Below are 22,583 nucleotides of genomic sequence, written 5' to 3' on the forward strand. Positions count from 1 at the left end.
CCCACTTTACCCATGCGAAGATTCTTCCTGTTTGTTGTCCCTTCCAAAGGAATCTGCAACATAAGGCCTGTATTCTGGATAGAATACCTCAGGGGATCCAAGCCAGTGACATCCAGTAAACCGGGGTGGCCTCTAGGACAACTTTAATAAGCGTAAGTTTGCCTGCCCTGGAGAGGTATTTGTAGTACCAAATGTTTAGTCTTTTCTCCATTTTGGAGATGAGCTAGGTCCAATCTGTAATCTTGTACCCCAGAGGTTTCAGCTTGTAGCCCAAATATCTGAGACCCTCCTCCAGCCTAAGAAGAGTGTACTGGAACCTTTGCAGCGCATAATGGATTTCATGGGGGGAACATCCAGCCTCTGTGAGGGTTGACTTGTTGCAGTTTACAGTCATACCCGTGGCTGTTTGGAATAATGCAATTGTGTTCTTCATGATTGTTAAGTCTCCAATGCTTCCATTGAGAAATAGAAGGACATCGTCCACGAATAACAGATGAGTCAAAGTGTAATCATCTGTGATTTTTTTTCCCTTTAGTCTGCCTCTTCTAAATTCTTCTTTGACCAGCTTGCTGAGACCTTCCATTATTAGTAGGAAAAGCAAAGGGGATAGGGGACAACCCTGTCGGAGACCTCTTTCAGAATAAAAAAAGGGGGAAGCTGTCCCGTTGATCAGCACACTGAAAGGTATGTTAGTGATGTAGCTCATGATCCATTTTATGAAATCAAAAGGGAAACCTAGGTGGGTTAAGAGCATTATAATATATAACCATTTTTTCTATCAAAGGCTTTTGAGAGGTCTACCTTTAGGATCATACCTTTGATTTTCTTGGAGTGCAGAGAGTGTAGAACCTCCTGGGTAGTTCCCATTGCTTCATGGATTTGCCGATCTTGTAGGAAGGCAAATTGCTCTGGCGAAATATACTTGGATAGTATGGGCCACATCCGATTTGCAATAATCTTTGCCACGATCTTATAGATGCAATTACATAAAGATATAGGTTTGTAGTCATCAAAGGTAGAGGGGTTGTCGGATTTTGGAATGAGGGCGATGAAAGTGGAGGTGAAGGATTCAAGAATCTTTCCACTAGATCTAGAGTGTTCAATGACTTTTAGAAGATCCTCCCCTAGGGTTTCAAAGAAAGCTGAATAGAACTCGATCGACCAGCCATTCGGCCCTAGGATCTTGTCCCTCGTAAACCATTTGATTGTGGCTTCTAATTCCCCGATAGTAATCTCCTTTGTCAATTCCTTGCCTGCCTCTTAATCCACATAACAAGGGAATAATTGAGCTACTTGAATTATTTCGGCTAGATTTGCAACAGGGGAGGCCCTGTAGGTCTGTTTAAAGTGTGAGTTTGCTAAGGAAGCTAGTTGAGGGAAAGTATTGACAGTGTGACCTTTCTCGTTTGAGAGTTGCCAGATGGTATTGATGGCTTTCTTGCCATTTGCAAACTTGTGGTAGAACTTTGTATTGTCATCTCCCTCGAGTAGCCAAATCGACCTACTTCTCAGTCGCCATACTTCCTCATGATCCTTGAGAATTTTCCTTCTGGTGGCATATAGTTCAATGAGTCTATTTCTTTGGTTGATCACTCTTTATGCCCCTTCTAGGTCTTTTTCAACCTCAGCGATTTCCTTCTCAGCATTTAATAGAGATTGATCGTCTTTTATTCTCTTATTGTGGGCTCGGGCTTTGGATAGTCTCTTCAGCTCAATGAGATTGTGGGCGAATCCCTTTGTTATGTTCCCACCAGCACCCGAGGGATGTGCCTTCTAGTATTCCTTGATCATCTAATTATAAGTGGGGTCCTTTAGCCAAGAGGAGTTGAACTTGAAAGGTCCCTTGGGCTTCCGAGGTCCCCCACTAATTTCCATGAATATAGGTAGGTGATTAGAGACCCCTCCCGAGCCTGCCCATTGTCTATGGAGAAGACCCAAGGTCAAAAGTCCTTCCTTAGTAAATAAACGATTGAGTCTTCGAGCATGACAGTCCTCGTCAGCTCTATTGTTCCTCCAGGTGGGTAAGAGCTTAGTAGAGGGGATTTCCAACAAATTGTGGGAGTCCAGCAGATTCTCGAAATGGGCAGATAAGGGGTCCTGTTGTGCATGATGCCCCCATGACTCAGAGTGTCCAATGGAGAAGTTTAAGTCCCCTCCTGTGATTAAATAATCTTTCTGAAAAACTTCTGAGCCGAGGAGATGATCCCAGAAGGCAGGCCTGTGTTGGCAAGGCCCATAAACATTAATGACTCGAACCTCCTGTAACAGCCCAAAGTAAATATAATATTAATTTCCTAATTAAAATCAGAATCAACAAATAAGTACATACCTATATTACCTGTGATCGATATTTGCCCGATGACAACAAGGTTTTTGGGACGACTCTCCACCCAACCGTAGGCTCAATTGCGCAAGGCTTTGCTACAACTGGCCACCCCCGAGCCCTCATTCAACGTACTACTGCCAGTGACTCCTAAGTCTTAGTACACCATTCTCCCAAGAGAATGAAAGATAGACTCTCGGAATGATGGAATGCAGGAATGCCTCTCATCTTCCTCACCATCTATTAAATAGAACAACATTGGAAGGGGAACCACATGCACACACTCCATGTGTCTACATACAACTTTCTTTGATTTTTTAGTTTTCTTTCTTTACTTTTCTTTTGATTTTTAGCTTTCTTGTTTTATTTCCTTCTTTTTGATAGTTTTCTTGTTTTATTTCTATTTATTCTTATTTAGAGTTTTAGTATGGTTATTACTATTTTTATTTTTATTATTTTTATTTATTTTCTTGTATATATATATTTTAATATCATTTATTATTTAACATTTATGATTTATTATCTTTATTATTTTTATTATTTATTATTAAGTGATTTATTTATTATTATTAATTATTATTTTTTTTATTATTTATTATTATTTATTATTTAGGGGAGGGATATTACATACTCTCCCACTTTAAGGAACTTCGTCCCGAAGTTAAGTTGAATTATTTATTATTTATTATTTATTAACTTCATGTTGCCAACACCCTCTGCTGAACTAGTATAACCAGCAGGCATCGAAAGTCCCCAACTCCTCGGGAAATCTCAAGGAATCTCTGTCCTTTTTCCCACTTTTGGCACCAGGCTAAGCCTGACCCGGTCTGTATCCTAGTCCAAGGCTGGCCCCAAGGCTCACGCCTGACTCAGACCTCATCTGCCCCAAGGCAGACATCTGGTCCGGTACTCAATGACCCCGGGCATCTCGCAAGGCTGGCCCACTCCCTCCACAACTACTAAGGCGCACAGCCTCAGGCATCGAAGTCCTTTACAACCCTTCCAGACTTCGGCATCCCAATCCAATAACAGGCACCTAGCCTAGAACATCAGGCACTTGGCCTCCTCAAGATGGTCTCATAGCTCTTCAAGAGCTATCCATCAAGAGCTATACACAAGACAAAGGAACCACTGGCATATGTAGTGTTGATTGAGTTTTGTCCCCAGCCTATATGGTGTTACTTATTCTCCCTCGTGCGTATGGGCTTGCACGAGATGATCAAATAAACCGGCCCTCTCGGCCCATTTGTGGAGTCTTGTGAATCATCATATCTCCACATGCATCCAATGCATTAACCATACTATCATAGTATCATAGGAAATAATCCTCATGCCAACTCTTGCATGTCATCATAAGAACATTCATCTCTGTTAATTGCAACATTATGAATAATAAGGAACTGCATGCTCATGCATGTCATAGATTTGTACAGAACTATCGCATGCTTCAGTTATACCATCAACATAATTATATTAAAGACATATCATGACTTCTCATAAATGAATCACATGTCAATAATCCTCATATTATAGCATCATAATTCCTATGCCACGTTATGCATATCATATCCATCATGAGTATTGAACATTAAATACCTATCATCACTTAGTAAATGAATATGTCAATATATCTTGACATAACATCATAATACCTCTGCATATCGCTACTATTGTATGGATACCTTATCACTATAAGAACCATATGTACATCATTATCTTCCTACCATGATAGCATGAAACATCGTCAATATGTTTTCATCAAGTTGTCAATTACTTTTCAATAATCAGTTCGACTTCTTTCTACTAGGTAGTTGATTATTTATACCAACTGTATAATCATCTAAGTACATCGTTAAATTTCACATGAGCCTCATCATCTTGAGTCTTAATCTCTCGTCATATATTCTTCCTAGTGATAGCATCATTATTTAAATCATCTATCTCAAAATTAAAATCCTTTGATTTTACAACCATTTACCCTTTGGCTTACTAATTCCAATACCGCTATATGCAATTGCATATAAACATTTTTTCATCATGATTTAATTTTATATCATGCTTAATTTACTTGCAAGGATTTGTTAATCCATGTTGACTTATTTAACAATCAGCACTTCATCCATAGAAATATTTTATGATCTCGTCGAGTTCGTAAAGTTCGTATCTCAATACCACTTGATTGTTTTATCATAAATTTAGTTTCATCAAGTTAGGGAAAAGACTCTTTCTTATTAAATAGTATCATTATTTTAGATTTTGAAACAGTTGGAAACACTACTACCATCATTGTCCATGAGAAACTTAAATGTGGAAACGACCTCTTTTAACGTTATCCTTCATCTTGTTATCCATAATTTATTCATATAGTTAGTCACCTATGGAAAACTTACAATGCGGCTCTCCCATTGTTATAGATGTTGTTATGCACACAACTTATCTTCTCCAATCATTCTATTTTATCATACCTTCTAGGTTCCTTAAAATGACCTTCATTATTACCATGATTTTTCAACTTCCCTGGTTGATTGCCAATATTTTCTTCCTTAGATATACCTTATAGTGATACCTTTAGAGTACCAAGTGATGATTATACCAAACTCTTTCATTATGTTCTAAAATAGGTTGTCTCTTCTTACTGATTTCTTACTCTTGTTGTGATACTTCTTCGCTACCACCGTAATTATCTGATCCAAGTTAGCCATCATTAGTTATCATCCCAAAAATTTGCAAGTTTCTCCTTTCCATTTCTCCTTAGACAACTTTGACCATTATATGCAATTAACCTTGAATCACTAACCTCATGTAACATTATACTCAACTTCTGAACTTTAATCCAAATTTATACGATTTGCCACTGAGACTAAAAGATACCCTCCTGTGGTTTATATATATACTGCAAAACCCAACTGATTTACTCAAGAATGAAGGGAACTTTAATGGTAGCTTGATGATGTTTAGTAAATGAGCAGATACATGTAATCTGAATGGAAATTGCAATGCAAAATTAAATTAGAAGATCATATTGAGAGAGTTGTGTTCTTGCAATAATATACCCAAGAAATGCCAAGCAACTGCTATCGCTAAAGGAAATGAGATCAGCAATCCAACCCAATTAGTGAATAGTATGATCAACATTCAAGGAATGTTATCTCTATGTTTTTAGATCAAATTTGAAGAGTAAAATAATGAATAGATTGCTAGTGAACCATGATCATCTAAAGAGATTAAGATATCAGAGTTTATCCATTGTAAATTGGAACAGATTTCACTATTTTAGAGCACTTTAATTGGTGACAAATTTCAACTTCAATTATCCAAATACTTCAAGTGCTATGTAAACTGTGTTGTAAAATGAACCGGTGGTTAAAATAAGAACCAAAATACTTAGATTATTGTTGTGATAATTATGCAGTGAATTTTTAACCATGTATGTATTAACCATGCCAAATTTATTCAACAAAGTTTTGAAGATTCTTGATTCATTTCAATCTACTGTTTGATATATTTTTCCCCTACTATTCGGCATGCAATCAAACCATTTCCAAATTTGAAACTGTGTGATTGATCATGCAAATTATCAATAATCACTAATTTTGTAGTATTAAAACTTAGAGAATTGGATCCATGTAAAATAAAACAAAATTCGAATGAGTAAAGCATTATATGTCACGATAATATTAATTTTGCAGATTCATGACTTTAAGTATCTGTTTATGCAATCATTACTTATGTAGAAAAATAAATGGATTGTTTTAAAATACATGTAATAAAATTTATGAATCAAGCATAAAAATATTCCACACCTTAAAGAAAAGACACTGCCACCCGACCCAGAACTGGATCGGATGACTAGGAAGGTTATTCCTCCCCAACAAAAAAAATAATAATCATTTTATTAATTATACGGTCTGCCTGCAAGCGCACCTGTGAAGGCAACACCATTTTGAATCCCTTAAATTACAATACATTTAGCCATAGAATTGCCTGCATAAGACAGAAGATTGTAAACTTGTGGCCATGGCTATGCGTGTTCCTGCAAATTCCATTGTTCCTTTCGACAATAATGTCGAGAAATTTGCCCATACTATAAGATCAACTGATCAACCTCACATTGTGATTTGAAACATTCGTTAATCCGAATTCAATTTACAATTCTAAATACCTCTCCCTATTGCATCAGACTCAGAACGATTGATAAGGTCGCCAAAACTGGTCACTGTAAATTAATCTATGTGATCAACTCAACTTAAAATGTATCAGTCACCACAAAATTCTCCTTCTCATGGTTCCAGCAATGGAAACAGAAACGAAAATAAATACGAAGGGATGAAACAATCATCCTACAGAAGCGCAAGGCAAGATGTGCAACTGGCTTATTCATCTTCTAGTGCGGCGTCTTGTGTTCAAAACCCACCAACGTCATCACCTTTTTGTCTTTTAGTAATAATAAAAATAAGCAGTAGTTACAAGGTTATTTAACAATTTAAGAGAAACGGCCTACTTAAGTACTTCACAAATTAAATATCAAAATGTGCCATGAAAAGATTAATTTCAGAAAATTCAAAATTGGTTCTCCAGGCATTGGTGTTGTAGTGTTTGTTAAGAGGTGGCGGGTTCAAACCTCTTACAGCCGTTTAGTCTAGAGCAATGGCAAGCACACCAAGAAGCCAATATCCAACAGAGTCAATATTCATCGTGCACGTTGTCAACAGTACAGGGCATCCATTGAAAGGAGCCAAACTATTCATCAAGCAAACCAAGAGGGACATTCCCATAGGATGCGCTATAGCGAACACAATACTGAACAATAGTGTTTACCAGAAATGGTTTCTTGAACGTTTCAACGTAGCAACATTTTTGAACGAGCTAAAATGGTATAGCACGGAGGCACGATGTGCTGAGAATCGAACCTGATATAGTTGTCATAGACTCCCACCAGCCTATCATTAGACCTCAGTCCAACCAACTAAACAAAAAGATACCTCCTATTAAGTAGACCCATGAACTTGAATAGGAAAGAAAATAGGTTGGAACACACAGTACGTGAGGAGCTATAAGTTTCTGTAAGCAGTGTTTTCCAGAGAAGAAAAGAGTTTAAAAACAACAGTAAATGTTACCTGGCACTAAAGAAGAGCCGCCCTTGGAACCTGGACGATTACTTCCTTCGAACATAGCTTAATATATGCAATTATAATTATTCTATTTTAATCGATGTCAAATTCCAGGTTACGCAGCGTGGCTCTTTAATATCTAAAAGTGTTCCTGCAGATTTGAGTGTGAAATACAAGCACCTTCTGAAATATTTCAAGAAAATCATTCCAACTTATCTTTTGTATATGATACTTAATTCTTCTGACTGTATAAAATTCATTTATTAAAGCGGCCTTTGTTAGCAGAATATAACATAAAGGCTATGATGAAGAGCTACTACCCTGCTAGCAGATTTTAGAGCGATCTAAAGGAATTTTCTTAGGTATTTTAGCAACAAAGGCCTTGAACACTTTCAACTTGTTTCTTATGACAGGCATTATGCATGCCGCATAACAAATCCATGGTTTTGGTAATCAAGGTGATAAAAGAGTGCTCTCTAAAGGTGTTCACACTCCAAAAGTGTTGGATTTTACCATAACTCACTAGAATAGAGCCAGTGCATTTAAGTATGATTGAGAAGATATATTTCTCACTGCACTTCATGCATGGTATCTTCCACAGAAGGTCTGGAAGATATCACTGGGAAACATTTTCCATTTTCACATCAAGAAAATGATCAAATGTCTCTTCTAAATTTATAGTTGAGACAGAAATCTGTATTAGCTTTTATTTGGTAGTAAATTATTCACAAAAATAAAAGTTCTATTTTCTTCCTCCATAATTTGAGGATCAAGGAAGATGGGAAATTTTGGTAAATATGCGTATGCACAATAATTGGAAAAAATGAACCACTACAGATCCGATTTCATTTCAATCTCAAAGGAGAAATTGCAAACAAAAAAAATAAATTTAGAGTGTGAATAAACTTACTGTTTTTTTTTCGTTGATCCTGCTGCATGTTTCTCAGTGTGTCGTTACAGAAAAAAAAAAATGGAAGAAATAAGAGAAAACTATTCCTTCTGATTTAACATAACTAGCAATTATCTGGGCATCCTAAATTATAACCTTCGCGGGACTGATTTCGCCGAATTGAAGGCTTCAGAAAACCCTTTGAGCAGGAGAGATGTGAGGGGCAAAGGACAGACAAGGTCCACGATCTCGGAAAAACACAGCCGTTGAATTGAGGCTACTGACGAGTGAAAGGTTGGCATTCAATTGACTGAACTAGAGAATGACAATCTCAGGAATATCATCTATTGTCATGACACATTGGCACATAAAGACATACAATTAAATAAAATGGTTGGGTACTGAAAAAGGAATCGCGTACGTTCAAGGCTTCTGCTGCTTCAGTGGGGTGGTTACTTTATATGGTTTTTAATGATTGTAGTGTCATGTTGAAGCTACTGGGCTCTGTGGGTGTCTTAGCATTTTCCTATTTTTCTCATGATGTAGCAGCATGATGCATTTTTCTCCAAAGTATCGAAAATTATGCACATAAACTTTGACAAAGGCACAGGGCGTGTTGTTCCCCTGAAAGTGAAACTTCAACATTATATAGGAAGGATAATTCACAAGCCCCATTTGTGCAGGGTGAATTAAGGTGAACCTCAAACCAGCTTGCCTTTGCAGGCAAACTGGCCCACAAATGACAAGCAAGGCTATGTAAATGCTTCGAAGGGATGCAAACATTGGTGGGCAGCTTGAAACACCACTGCCTTCACCATGAAACAATGGCACGTTGTCCACAGCTTATGATTTCAGCTTTCAGTATGGGCAGGAAGGAAATGTCCTGAAAATAATTATACTAGACCTGCTTTTAACAGTTCTTATTTGGACAATCTTAAAAATGAAAAATTCCTCCTAAAACTTCAACGAATGCAGATCTTGTGAAATCGTTTGCAGGGACCGAAGAAAATAGCAGAACAACATAGACATTGCAAAGAAAGTGCCACGGCTTTACATAACAGGCACATGCAAAATTTCTCCCATGTTCATATGTTAATCTATGTAATTTTAAGAAACGCCTACCTCGTGAATACTTAGTAATAAAGTAATAAAGCAGAACTCTGCAATAGATTTTTATTGATGAAACTTAAAAATAAACCTTACAGTAGATAGGTCGCCACTACAAGTTAATCTGGGGTAATATAATAAAACCCTGTATCCCAAATCCTCAATAACTACTTACACCAACAAAACCAGCAATTTCAAGACGGCCATAACTGCTGAATTTTGAATTGGGTATGGAAATGTACTTTGTTCTTCTATGATCTTTGACTTTATATCTCCAAATGGGTAGAAAGTAAACACCCTCAGGAACAAACATCCTCTTAACTGCTCCCTGAGTTTTGAGCCCCTTTTTTTTTTCCAGATAGGGCACCGAGAAAATACAGATTTCCTACCATAAAAGTATAGTTGAAGATCCCTTTTTCTTTTCTAAATTTGTGTACCTAAAAAAAATGCAGAAATCCTGCCATAGCTCTATAGATAGAAAACCTTTTTTTTTTCAATCTACTGCTAACCATTTTTTTTTTTTTTAATTTTTTTATTTAGGCCCTAAGGGTTGAGCCCTGCTCTGATACCATATGTAACAGCCCAAAGTAAATATAATATTAATTTCCTAATTAAAATCAGAATCAACAAACAAGTACATACCTATATTACCTGTGATCGATATCTGCCCGATGACAACAAGGTTTTGGGGACGACTCTCCACCCAACCGTAGGCTCAATTGCGCAAGGCTTTGCTACAACTGGCCACCCCCGAGCCCTCAATCAATGTACTACTGCCAGTGACTCCTAAGTCTTAGTACACCATTCTCCCAAGAGAATGAAAGATAGACTCTCGGAATGATGGAATGCAGGAATGCCTCTCATCTTCCTCACCATCTATTAAATAGAACAATATTGGAAGGGGAACCACATGCACACACTCCATGTGTCTACATGCAACTTTCTTTGATTTTTTAGTTTTCTTTCTTTAGTTTTCTTTTGATTTTTAGCTTTCTTGTTTTATTTCCTTCTTTTTGATAGTTTTCTTGTTTTATTTCTATTTATTCTTATTTAGAGTTTTAGTATGGTTATTACTATTTTTATTTTTATTATTTTTATTTATTTTCTTGTATATATATTTTTAATATCATTTATTATTTAACATTTATGATTTATTATCTTTATTATTTTTATTATTTATTATTAAGTGATTTATTTATTATTATTTATTATTATTTTTTTCATTATTTATTATTTATTATTATATTATTACTTATTATTTTTATTATTTATTATTTATTATTAAGGGGAGGGATATTACACCTCCAAGCCGAAATCAGATGAGAAGAGGTTTGCCCCTATGTGCCCGAGACCTCCCCAACAGTTACAGAGATTTGTGGTGCGGGTGTTGTATCCCAGGGCAAGGCCTCCGGATCTTCCATTAGCATCTATTCCTATAAATCTCCATCCAGGGAGCATAGCCTTGAGAAGGTGAGTAATGGAGTCAGTAGGTCCTGGAGTTTCTTGGAGGAGGATGATATCAACGGGAGAGGTAAGAAACAGTCTGCGGAGGGCTAGTTTTTTTTTTCGGGTCTAGCCAACCCTCTGCAATTGAAGGAGGCAATCTTCATGAGGGGGGTTAGATGAGGGGTTTGATGCTCTAAGTGCCCTATGAATGGTTGATTGGTTGCCTAAGGCAATCTTGCCTCCGGCCCATATTTGAGCCTTTGAGAGGGAGGAGGGTTGACCCCACGGAAGCTTGGGAGGAAAAGGGGTTAAAGATAAATCAAGCCCGATATAATCCGGGGTCATTATCTTCTGCTTGGCCTTGGATCGAGTCCAGTACCGAGGGGAAGAAGGATCGGCTACAGGAAAATGAGTGATGTAATCCTACGAGTCCTTTATATGCAATCTCTAAACAATTTGCTGATATTTTTATAAAAGTATTCAAATTTCTAATGATTTGAAATAGTCTCTATAAAATTTTGACTATTTTTAAGGTAAATTAATTTTATACTATAAGTTTTGGGCGATTTGTTTTTGGGAAAAATGGAAATTAGAGAATTGTTTTTTTGAAAAAAGTATGGACACTTAGCCTCTTGTGAATATTCACCCCTAAAATTTCCCATACCCTCGTCTTTGATGGTATTTTCTTCCATATATATGAAATTCATGTAGCCAATACCATCTGTGAGGTCCTTTTTAGACGAAGTGTCAACTGTATTAGATTCCCTGAAAATATGTTGAAAAGTGATGTGCTTAAAGAACTGTTTGAGGTAGTTGATGTGGGAAATCCAGCCACATAGGTTTGGAGGAGAGAATATTGCATTGACCGTAATCCCATCAATGAGTGTCTTGGAGTCTCCATATATTTAAATGATGTTAATGGACAAATTTTTGGAGAACCAAAGCAGTCCCCAAAGTGCCAAAATCTTTGCCCGCATATTTGTACTTGCACCTGCATACCAAGATATTTTGTAGTGTGACTCGTGATCAATTCTCAGTTATACACCGCAACCGCAAACACCTCTCTAAGTTGCGCGATCAAAATAACCTACAGGAAAAAGAATGTCAGGTGAGATGTGGTGGATCGATGGATCCTTATCCCTCTGAGTGTCGGTTTTCATGGTGTCCATCCACCTTCCGACATTGAAAATGATTCTGTGAACATCAACCCTGTGGTTTTCAAATATAAAACTACTTTTGGCCCGCTAGATTTCCCAGAAGATGAAAAGGAGAGTGGCTTGGATTTTACCCCCGCGTTTAATCCACCAAATAAGGCATTGCTCAATGGACTGGAAGCATCTGAAATGTATGTTGTGCTGGAGTAGTATACATTTCTAGAGCCCTAATGCAATAGGAAATTATAGAAAAAGATGTGCATTTGTCTCCAACGAAACCCTGCAAAGTGAGCATCTACCTGGCCCGTGTATACCTCTTTTCCAAAGATTCTCCCATGTCAGACTTTTGTTGTGCCAAACCAACCATGTGTAAAGAATTATCTTGGTGGGGACATTTAGTTTCCAGATCTTATAGAACCAAACAGGCTGAGTAAGAGAGAAAAGAGAGTTCATAATGTACCTCTAGGAATCCCTACCACCACTGAGTCGTTGCATAATTTCCCTCCCAAGTAATGTGATCTCCCTCCTTTGTACTGCAAAGGCCCGCCCTACTTAGTTGCTAAATGAATGAGTTCCATTCCTCTGCACAGTGACTGACCATACCCATGTCATCAACCTTTCTCCATCTAGGAAAATTACCACGCCATCCATGGATTACTTGTTCCAGAAAGAAATACCCTCTAGAGCATAATCTGACCAATGTATCCTTAGAGAGAGCATTATCACCCTCAACACCCAGTATATTATCAATGTCAATAACTATGTGGTTCCCTTTACCAAATGAGCATGTAATTTGTCTGAGAAACCAATCTTCACCTTGTAGAAACTAGTCCATATATAAGATCCAATTTTGATTCCAATGAGTCCTTTTCTGTTATGTAGCCAACTCACAAAATAGAAGAAGAGATAGATCAACGACTTCAAAGTAAGCCTCTTCGAGGGGGAAACATCCTTGACATTACACAAATGAATAATTCTTGGATGATACAAATGACAAAACCTCCTTTTTATATATAGGAGTTTAAGGGGTCACAATATAGTCAGGGCCGACATAGCAATAATAATGTAAGGGCACAAAAATAACAATAGTGGGCTTCTATGGGGCACAATAATAACAATATGGGGACAACATTGACACAACAACAACAATAAGGGTCTACAATGACAATAATAATGGGGGAGTACAATAGTATTATAGGGACCTAACATGCTCCTCTCCTTCAAAAAAGTGTTGTCCTTAACGCTTGAGTAGCTCTAGATGCTTCTGTATAAAATTCTCATCCCCCCATGTGGAATCTTCAGTGGGTAAGTTCTTCCACTTGATGAGATTCTATCAAATTGATCAGTTTCGTAGTTGGCGAGTTCTTGTTTCTGTGACTGCTTCAGGTTCCAATATGATTTTTCCTTTCTTGTCAAGTTCTGGCAATATTGTTTGTACTGGGAGTTTGTCACCTATAACCTTCTTTAAGCATGAAACATGGAAAACTGGGTGCACTTGGGAAGATGCAGGAAGCTCCAATTTGTATGTTATAGTACCAATCTTTTGCAACACCTTGTACGGACCATAATACTTTGGTGATAATTTATTATCCTTCTTAGCTTGCTTGAGGGACATTTGTTTGTATGGTCATAGTCGTAGAAATACCTAGTCACCTACATCAAAACTTATTTCGCTACGATGTTGATCTGCCTGTTGTTTCATTCTATTCTGCGCCAAAGTGAGGTTATCCTTTAAGAGTTGGAGAACTTGCTGTTGATGCTCGATATGATCTTCCACTACTTGAACCTTATAATTTTCTCTTAAAAATGATGTGATGGATGGTGGATGATATCCATAAAATGCCATAAATGGGATCATTTTTGTTGTAGTATGGAAGGAAGTGTTATGCCACCATTCAGCCAAAGGCAACCACTTGACCCATTGTGTTTGTTTATCAGATACAAAGCAATGAACATATCCTTCCAAACATTTGTTCACTATCTCAGTTTTCCCATCAGATTGAGGATAATAAGATGAGCTATGAGCTAATTGAGTATCCAGACAAGAAAATAATTTCGTCCAAAAATTTCCAGTGAAAATGGGATCTTTATCACTTACAATAATCTTTAGATTTCCATGTAGCTTTTGAATTGTTTCCATAAATGCAATAGTAATTGTACTGGCTTTAAATGGATGAGATAATGCACAAAAGTGTGCATACTTGGTAAGCCTATTAATTACCACCATGATGACACTCTTTCCTTCGGACTTGGGTAAACTTGTGATAAAATCCATTGAAACCTCCTCTCAACTTTGACTTGGAATGGATAAAGGTTGTAAAAGATCTAGGGTCTTAATTGTCTCAACTTTATTTTGTTGGCAAACCAAACATTCTGCCACAAACTTTTGAATATCAGATTTAAGGCCATCCCAAAAAAATTCCTTCTTAACCCTGTGGTAAGTTTTTAAAAAGCTAAGTGCCCTCCTAAGGGAGAGGTGTGCAATTCTAGAAGAATCTTTTGTTTGAGTTGGGAATTCTTACAGAGGTATAAGCAATGTTTGTACCATAATGAATCGTTTTTCCAACTAAATGTATCAGATGTACTGGGATCTTGCTGCAACTTTTGAATGAGTGCCCACACTTCTTTGTCATTCTTCCATTCATCCCTTGCTTCATATATCCAATCTGGTTGGATAATAGAAATGGCACAAAGAAATGCTTTTACATCCTCATCATTTTTTGAGAGTGCATTTGCAACAACATTTTGCTTCCCTTTTTTATAGATGATTTCAAAGTCATAACCCAACATCTTTGTGACCCATTTTTGTTGCTCTTCTGAAGATAATTTTTGTTCTAAAAAGTATTTAAGACTATCATGATCTGTTTTTACCTTGAAGTGTCTTCCCATTAGGTAAGGTTGCCATTTCTTAAGTGCATGTAGTATTGCCAACATTTCCTTCTCATAAATAGCTTTGTGTAAATAATTTCCTTTGATTGGACGACTTTCAAAAGCAATGGGTCTTCCTTCTTGCATTAAAACAACACCAATTCCATTTCCCGAGGCATCACATTCCACAATAAAAGTTTTTGTGAAGTGTTGGGACAGGGTCCCCTAGGGTCAAGTTTTGGGGCAAAAACCCAAGTTTTAGGGCAGAAATCCCAAGCTTTGTTATATAAAGTGTAAAGTCGTTGCAAGTTATGGTCGCGGAGCACACAGATAGTAAAATGTCATAAAGGGTTTTACTCTCCTTTTATGTAAGTTGTGTCGGCTTTAGTAGATCTATCCATGGTCTGCGGACCATGGGATTGTATAAAAAGGAGAGTCTTAGAGAGTCTAAGGGAGTTAAGTTTAGGATATTGATGAAGACGAAGGTAATGGGTCAGTAGAAGTGAAAAGCAAAGAGTCTCAGAGTAGAAGAGAGGCTCTGCAACTGAGTGTGCAGAGGCCTAGAGTAGAGTCCATAGCTGAGTGCACGGATCCCTGTAGCTGATTGTGCAGGGTAGTCTTGAGTCTGTAAGCAGAACTGAAGTATCAATAAAGAAACTATTCCAGAAATATCTGTATTTTTTCCATTTACTTTTGTTATGAATGAATGCGTTTATGTTATGATAAATAATGGGGTTATGATTTAATACTGTATTGATGCGCTATTTTGCATATTTTACATTGTTATAAGAACGCAAGAAATAATAATTGTTTACGTAAAGAATATCTTGTTGCATGTTAAAGATATCGAATACTTAAGCTGATCTGTGTAATAACAGAATTATGAGCAACCACGGAGGTTCGTAAGTGGCTAATTCGCCTATTTAAGGTCAGCAAAACACAGTCGGAGATTTTCGCGAAGGTCTAGAGGCTGGTAAGAGGAAGTTATATTGATAAGCCTTAAAAGCTTATCGATCTGCATGAAGGCAGGTTAAGGGTATAAAATGACATCACGCTCATCTTTGGGTGTGGAAACTTGGTTCCAGCTTCCCCCCATATTACTTTGGGTGAGACTTCAGTGCACACTTCACGGATTGATGTCGAAAGGGCCAGTAGTGTAGAGATTTTTTTGGCAAACTTAACTCTGACCCTGGGTCAGGACCCACTAAGCCAACATGAAGTATGGCGTAGCTAAGACCATTGCTTGGCACATTGCCTCTTTAAGATGTTCAAAGGCCTTGGTTACTTTTGGAGTCCAAGAAAATGCATCTTTCTTCAGTAATGTTGTTAAGGACTTTTTGGAGATCTAGAGAAATAGATGATTTCGATGTGGGAACCTCTAGTGAACATTATTGTTCAATTACTCCCTGTTGTTCTTTCTTTAGAAGCTTTGTCATGCCGTTAGAGTTGATTATCTTTCCCGGTTTCCCTAAAATGCCCTTTAATTCAACTTCCTTTCCTTCCCAAAAGAATTTCAAGAAAAGTTCTTGAAAATTAAAAGCTATTGTACCCAAAGATTGTAGCCATTGGACTCCTAGTACAACATCAGTACCACCCATTGGAATGGAAAGAATTGGACTATTCAATACATATTCTCCCATGGAAAACTGAATATTATGGCACTTTCCAAAGCAATTTATGGTTCCTTCATTTGCAACTATCACCTGACACTTTAGTGCTGGATATAGGAGGTTATTCAATTCCTTGGCTATCTTACAATGAATAAAATTGTGGGTACTACCGAAACAATCAACACTATTACCTTTTTCTTCTTGATATGTCCTTCTATCTTGAGAGTTTGAGGAGTGGTAATTCCTGCCAATGCATTAGAAGATATGGTCAGATTCATTTATTCTTTCTCTATGGTTTGTTCCTGGTATATATCCTCTTCTTTTGATGCTTTTTGTTCATTTTCTTCCTCCTCTTCACAATCTATGTAAAATAATTTCTTCTCAGCACACTTATGGCATTTAATGTATTTGTTATAACAATTGTAACAAAGCCCTTTTGCTCTTTTTTCTTCCAATAGTTGTGGTGTCAACCTTGTAGGTTGTGGAAGGCTAGAGGCAACAACAATTCCATTTTTATAGTTGTGAGTGGTAGGCTTTCTTGTTGCCATAATTTTGCTTTCAAATTTTCTTGCCAACTTGAATTCCTTCTCCAATGAATTAGGTTCCCAAAGACAAACCTCATGTTGAATGTTATCCTTTAAAGTCCCTATGAACACATCAATCCTATGCTCCTCTAGAATATTTTTTTACCCTTATATTCATTTTTTGGAAGTCCTTAATGTGTTTCACCATTGAACCCTTTTGTTTGAGATTTATCAATTGGCTAAAGAAGGTGTTGTTTTTTGTATCCACATAATGTGTTATCATTTCCTATGTAAAATTTGACCACGTGACAATTTGTTTAAGAGAGCAAAGCCATCGATGCCATACAAACTGATTGGGTTTCAAATATAAAGTTGCAATGCGTACCTTTTGTGTGGTTTGCAAATTATGGAGATCGAAATATTGCTCCATCTGTAGTATCCAATTTACGAGATCCTTGCCATCAAACTTCCTCATATCGATCTTTGGAACATGGTGGGTCTTCAATCCAATGTTAGAGTCTATGAAATCATGATTAACATTTATTTTGTTCTCATTATGAGTTTCCTTTATTGCCCTTTCGCCATTAGTAAGCATTTCTTGTAACAAATTTGTCAAATCTATTTTCAAATGTTTCATGTTGCTTTTAAGTTTTGCTTCTATACCATCCATCTTAGCTTCCATTCCATTCTTTAAACCATCCATCTTAGCCTCAATTACTTTTTGTGAGAGCGAAATTTGTTGCACTTGGTCTTGTATTTTTGATATATGATGTTGCATTTCTTCCTCTTCTTCATGTGTCATAGTAGAGCTTTCAGGTTGCTTACTAGGTGTTGCCATTTTCTTTCTTCGGGGAATCAACTAATGATCATTCTCTTATGTTAAAATTGACAACTAGGGCCAAACTCCACATGGGTCATCTAATTTATGACAACTGATATTTTTCTTGGATTCCTCTTTCCGAAAGGTGTAGGATTGATCTAAAGATCATCTGATTTTGACATGTACAAATGAAGTTATGAATTTATTTTGATTATGGTCAAATTGTCAAGGTCAACCAACAAACTTATGTAGGTTCAGAAGCTGAACAATCACGTTTATTCATCCTCAACGTTGCATATAAATAGAAGGTGACTTAGCTTCATTTGGACACACTCATCTTCACACTTTTCTCTCTCTCTCCTGTTTTCGGGAAAAGTGTCTATTCAGAACGACCCTATCCCACTGGGTTGTGACAGTGACCTCAGAAACAAACAAGGAAAACTACTCTTGTATTCTCCTTTAAAAACTATAAACGAAGATGATTAAGATAAACCGACTCGTGTCTTGCGCTAGTTGTTCGATCCAATCTATCCTCTCTTTGCTAGCTTCCACCGATCTGCTCCCTCACTTTCCCAGCGTTACCAAGTTCCTGCAAGTTCACAGAAAAGAGAAACTACACAAAGACATAGATTTATGTTCATAAAAAGCTTAGGATCAGATTTAAGCTAAACATACAAATATAACACACATCAGATATATAAGCATGTAGGAGAAACTCAAGTAGTTTTATTGATAAAACAAGAAGATCTAGGAGGAGTTACAACCGATGATTCCTGATCCAGCATCAGCCTCCCAGCATAGAATCCCTTCTTCACCTCCAACAAAGCATAAATCACCCAATACTCTGATATCTATCACAAAACCAACAGCAATTCTCTGCAATGTACAAAATTCCAGCCTCTGGATCTCTTGGTGAGGGATCCATATATAAATGTATGCAAAGAGGATAAGTCAGCTCTTGAATTGATTAGTGGCTTCTCTCTGTCAGTTCTTGCTTCCACTTGGAGACTGAGAGCCTCTTACTCATCACTGGTCGAATTCAGTGAGACAAGTGTCATTGGAGAAGATTCTGGAAGCTTCCATTGTCTCTCCACCTCGTTGAATGACTCTGCCACTTGTCATTTCCCGCTCAACGCACCCTGGTAGTGCATTCAAGTGCGTTGCAACGCACCTAGCCAGTGTATTTGGGTGCTTTGCAACGCAGCCAGCTAGTGGAGCACTTGAAATGATCCTGTTTTGACTAGTTTTGAGCAGTTTCTGGTGGAGAACTTCTGGGAGAAGCTGTAATTTGTTGACCTTGTTTTTTTAGGAGCTGGAAAAACACCTTTAGGGACTTAGGATCCCTTGGTTTATGGACATTTCATGCTTATAGCTGCAAGGCACAAAAATGTCTATAACAGTTGCCCCCTAAAGTATGAGGCCGTTTATCGGGTGAAATGCTTTATTAGGAGGATCCGAAGTTCTTCTAATGCTAGAGAGGAGACCTGTAATGAGATACAATACAATACATTATTTTCATACTGTTTTCATGATCTAGCTGCGGCGGGCATTCCCATGCTCAGCTTTATAAATTCATTTTCATGTACATAGGACAGACAATCGTCTGATGGTAGACTGATGATTCTGGTGAAGTCATCATCCTTTTGGTAGGATGATTATCTGTGCTGCAATGCTGTACATTTCAATGTCTTTATTTTTCCTGAATATATATCGCAGCCCGGATGGATGAAACTAGATCTGGGGTCTTCAATCTCGTCCGATCTTCACTCTAAGTACAAGTCGATCCATGTGAGAAATGTTTTGAAGGCGAACATGGAAAGACATCGCTTGATTACCAGTCAATGATGTAAACTGTTAACAAGCGCGAGAGGAATCACCGATAATGATAATGACCTTCAAGGTACTGCAGTACAATTCACGTGGTGTGAATAAAGGACTTGGCGTCGAACACCACGCAAAATCTTTCGGTCGAAGGTCATTGATGTATACCTGTCGCCGGAAGTGAGAAACTTGCCATTGAGGCATGCAAGCTTCAAAGTACTGAAGGGGTGTTCCTAGATCAACTTCTTGGATAATGAGCTGATGTCGACAAGAAGCGATCTGTCAAAGGAGGGCCTTGATGAATCCCACATCAATGACACGGAATGGAGCAAATGATTTTGATGGAGGCGAAAACGATCTGGTGACATACGGTTCAGGGTGGCGGTCATGAAAGAGTATAATGTATGGTAGTGGATGGGACACGGGTGACTTCTCTGGATGACTTCTCTTGAACATGTCGGCGACACTTAGGTGATGGATCGGTAGCATTTACCCCAAATGTGGATGGTATGGCGTGACCATGGTGATGTGACCGGTGAATGAAACAACCCAACCCGACTCTGGCACGGAGTGGAAGTGTCATGTTCAAGAGCGACTTGCTACCAATAAAGTTTCTTTGAGTTTTCTTCCCAATTTTTCCCCAGTCATTTCTGACCAGTACCTCTTTATTTTTGTCAAGCTTGAGGAGGATAACATATGCTTGTTCTATAATTTGCCCTTCGGGCAAACCCATTGCTATGTTTTAACGAGCCTAGCAATAGTGAAACTCGTTCTTGTCTAAAGACAAGTTTGTCGCTATTAATCTTTTTAACGAATCTAACGACAAAGATAACTCGGTCCTTTTCCTTTTTAGGGAGTCTGAAAAGGTACGTAAAGATAACTTCAGAATTCCTTTTTCGTCATCTAATCCCTTAAGTCCGAAAAAGTATAAAACAATACGGAAGGGATGAATTTTCAATAGTTTTAACGAGCCGAACAAAAAAAGTGCTCGATCTTTTTGTGCAATAATCCCTCAGGTCCAAAAAGATTAAAATCTAGAGGAGGGATAGCACTTCCTGCCGCTTTAACGAGCTGGAAGGCCAAAACTCGGCAATCTTTTCATATTTTACGAGTCAGATGAAAAGAGCTTAAAGGAGACTCGTCTTTTGAGGAACGAGTGATAAAATGGGTAGCAGCTGATTCCAGGTAAGGTTCGGAATTCTCCAATCACGGCAGTGTCACAAGGATGGCTAGTGAAATCACTCTTCACAGCTGTTCCTCAAAATGGGTAAACAATCAAATGGAGGTGAATGATCGGCCAATGGAAAAGTGGAGGTGACGGTGCAAACACGACCAAGGCTTTAATGGCTGAAAATGCTTCATTCACGGTGGTTATTTACCGGAGGATAGTTCATTTTTTAACGAGCTTAAACGCGGGTGAAAACATTTGCTCGATCTTATGTTTATTTTTTAACGAGCTTGAACTATGCGCTAAAACTGCTCGATTAATAAGTTTGCATGCCCCCAACATAATAACGCAACTAGAGGTGCATGCCCCCCAAGCTTCATTGCATTCAACTCGGCAGTTGGAATGAAGGTTTACCTTTGAGATTTGAAAAGGGGATTTGTTTCATTTTTTAATGAGGTTGACACAGTAAAAGAACTATCCTCATGACTCCTTGTTTTATTTTTTAACGAGGTTGACACGAGATAAGAACCGTCCTCGGAGTCCAAATCCATTAGATATAGAAGGTTTCATATTCCACTATGGCTACTTCCGCCAGATTACTCGGAGGCGGTAGGACAAAAGTACCCATTAAGGCAGGGTCTTTTAGGAGACCTACTCCGATATTTTGGAGCGAATGATTGATTCCATGGATCATTGGAATGTTTCCAGTAACTTGAGAACCATTGGGGAGGAAGTTTTGCTGATCGACGATTGTAATCCCTCCTTGAAAGGGAAATGCAATCTTTCTGAAATAGGTCGACACAACAGCTGCCATGGAATATATCCATGGTCTACCTAGTAGGATGTTGTAATCAAGATTCCCATCTATGACTTCAACATCTATTTCTACTGTTTTCTCTCCTAGTTCAACTTTCAAGTTATTTAGGATACCATATGGGGTATATGTCCTTCCGTCGAACACTTTTAACATTGTCGCAGACCGTGACAAGGTTGGAGATCCTAAAGTTTTCCAGCAACTCATCGACATAATGCATGTAGATGCCCCCTCATCAATAATTGTTTGATGAACAGTTTTGTTGAGGGCTTTCACTTGAATAAGGAAAGCTAGTTGAGTTGGTAACTGAGGGTCATATACTTTATGATCAAAGGCCACAAGATTGGAATCCATTGGGTCAATCCCACCTATTGCTGATAATAAAGCTTGCTCTTGGGAGAGGCAATTTTGCGATACCTCAAGTGTTGACATAGCGGACGGCGATTGGGCCAGGTCCTCTATTATATTATAATTCTGTGCTATTTTTGCACAAGGATTAAATGTCGATTTGTGCACTACTCCCTTTGGCGATCATTTGTTCAGGAATGATGGGTGGCATAAGTTTGGTCAAAGTTGTTGTCGAACTACTAGGTTGTTCATTAGCCTTGTTATTCGACACCTATGGATTCCCATAATCTTTATTCCTTGCCAAAGCATCATTTTGCTATTTCGAAATCGACAACATTAGCACTTGAGACGGGGAAGAATTTCCACTTTCAACCAGATTTGTTCCTGGATTCGGAAACGGATCGGTTAACGCTGCTGAGGTTTTCGAACTTTTAAAGAATCTCTTAAGCTCAGCTTTGTATGGACATTCTTTCGTCCAATGATCCTCATCGCATATCATGCACCTTGAAGGTGGTTTCCTATTTCCAGGAGGGTTTGAAGAAGATTTTTCACGAGATTGCTCATCCTGTTTCTTCTTCTT

At 37.9% G+C, this 22,583-nt stretch overlaps 1 pseudogene across 1 annotated transcript in view; it reads left to right on the top strand.

Moving 5' to 3' along the window:
* LOC149184401 (uncharacterized) overlaps nt 1-22,583 on the top strand; it is a 101,540-nt pseudogene that overhangs the window by 3,677 nt on the left and 75,280 nt on the right. Inside the window, exon 2 of the transcript XR_016256800.1 lies at nt 15,330-15,343. The product of XR_016256800.1 is annotated as an uncharacterized LOC149184401 (transcript). The remainder of the gene's footprint in view (nt 1-15,329; nt 15,344-22,583) is intronic.

This window comes from Pinus tabuliformis, chromosome 3_2 (assembly GCF_031772625.1).
Source record: "Pinus tabuliformis cultivar Carrire ecotype Pingquan chromosome 3_2, CPIR1, whole genome shotgun sequence".
NCBI lineage: Eukaryota > Viridiplantae > Streptophyta > Pinopsida > Pinales > Pinaceae > Pinus > Pinus tabuliformis.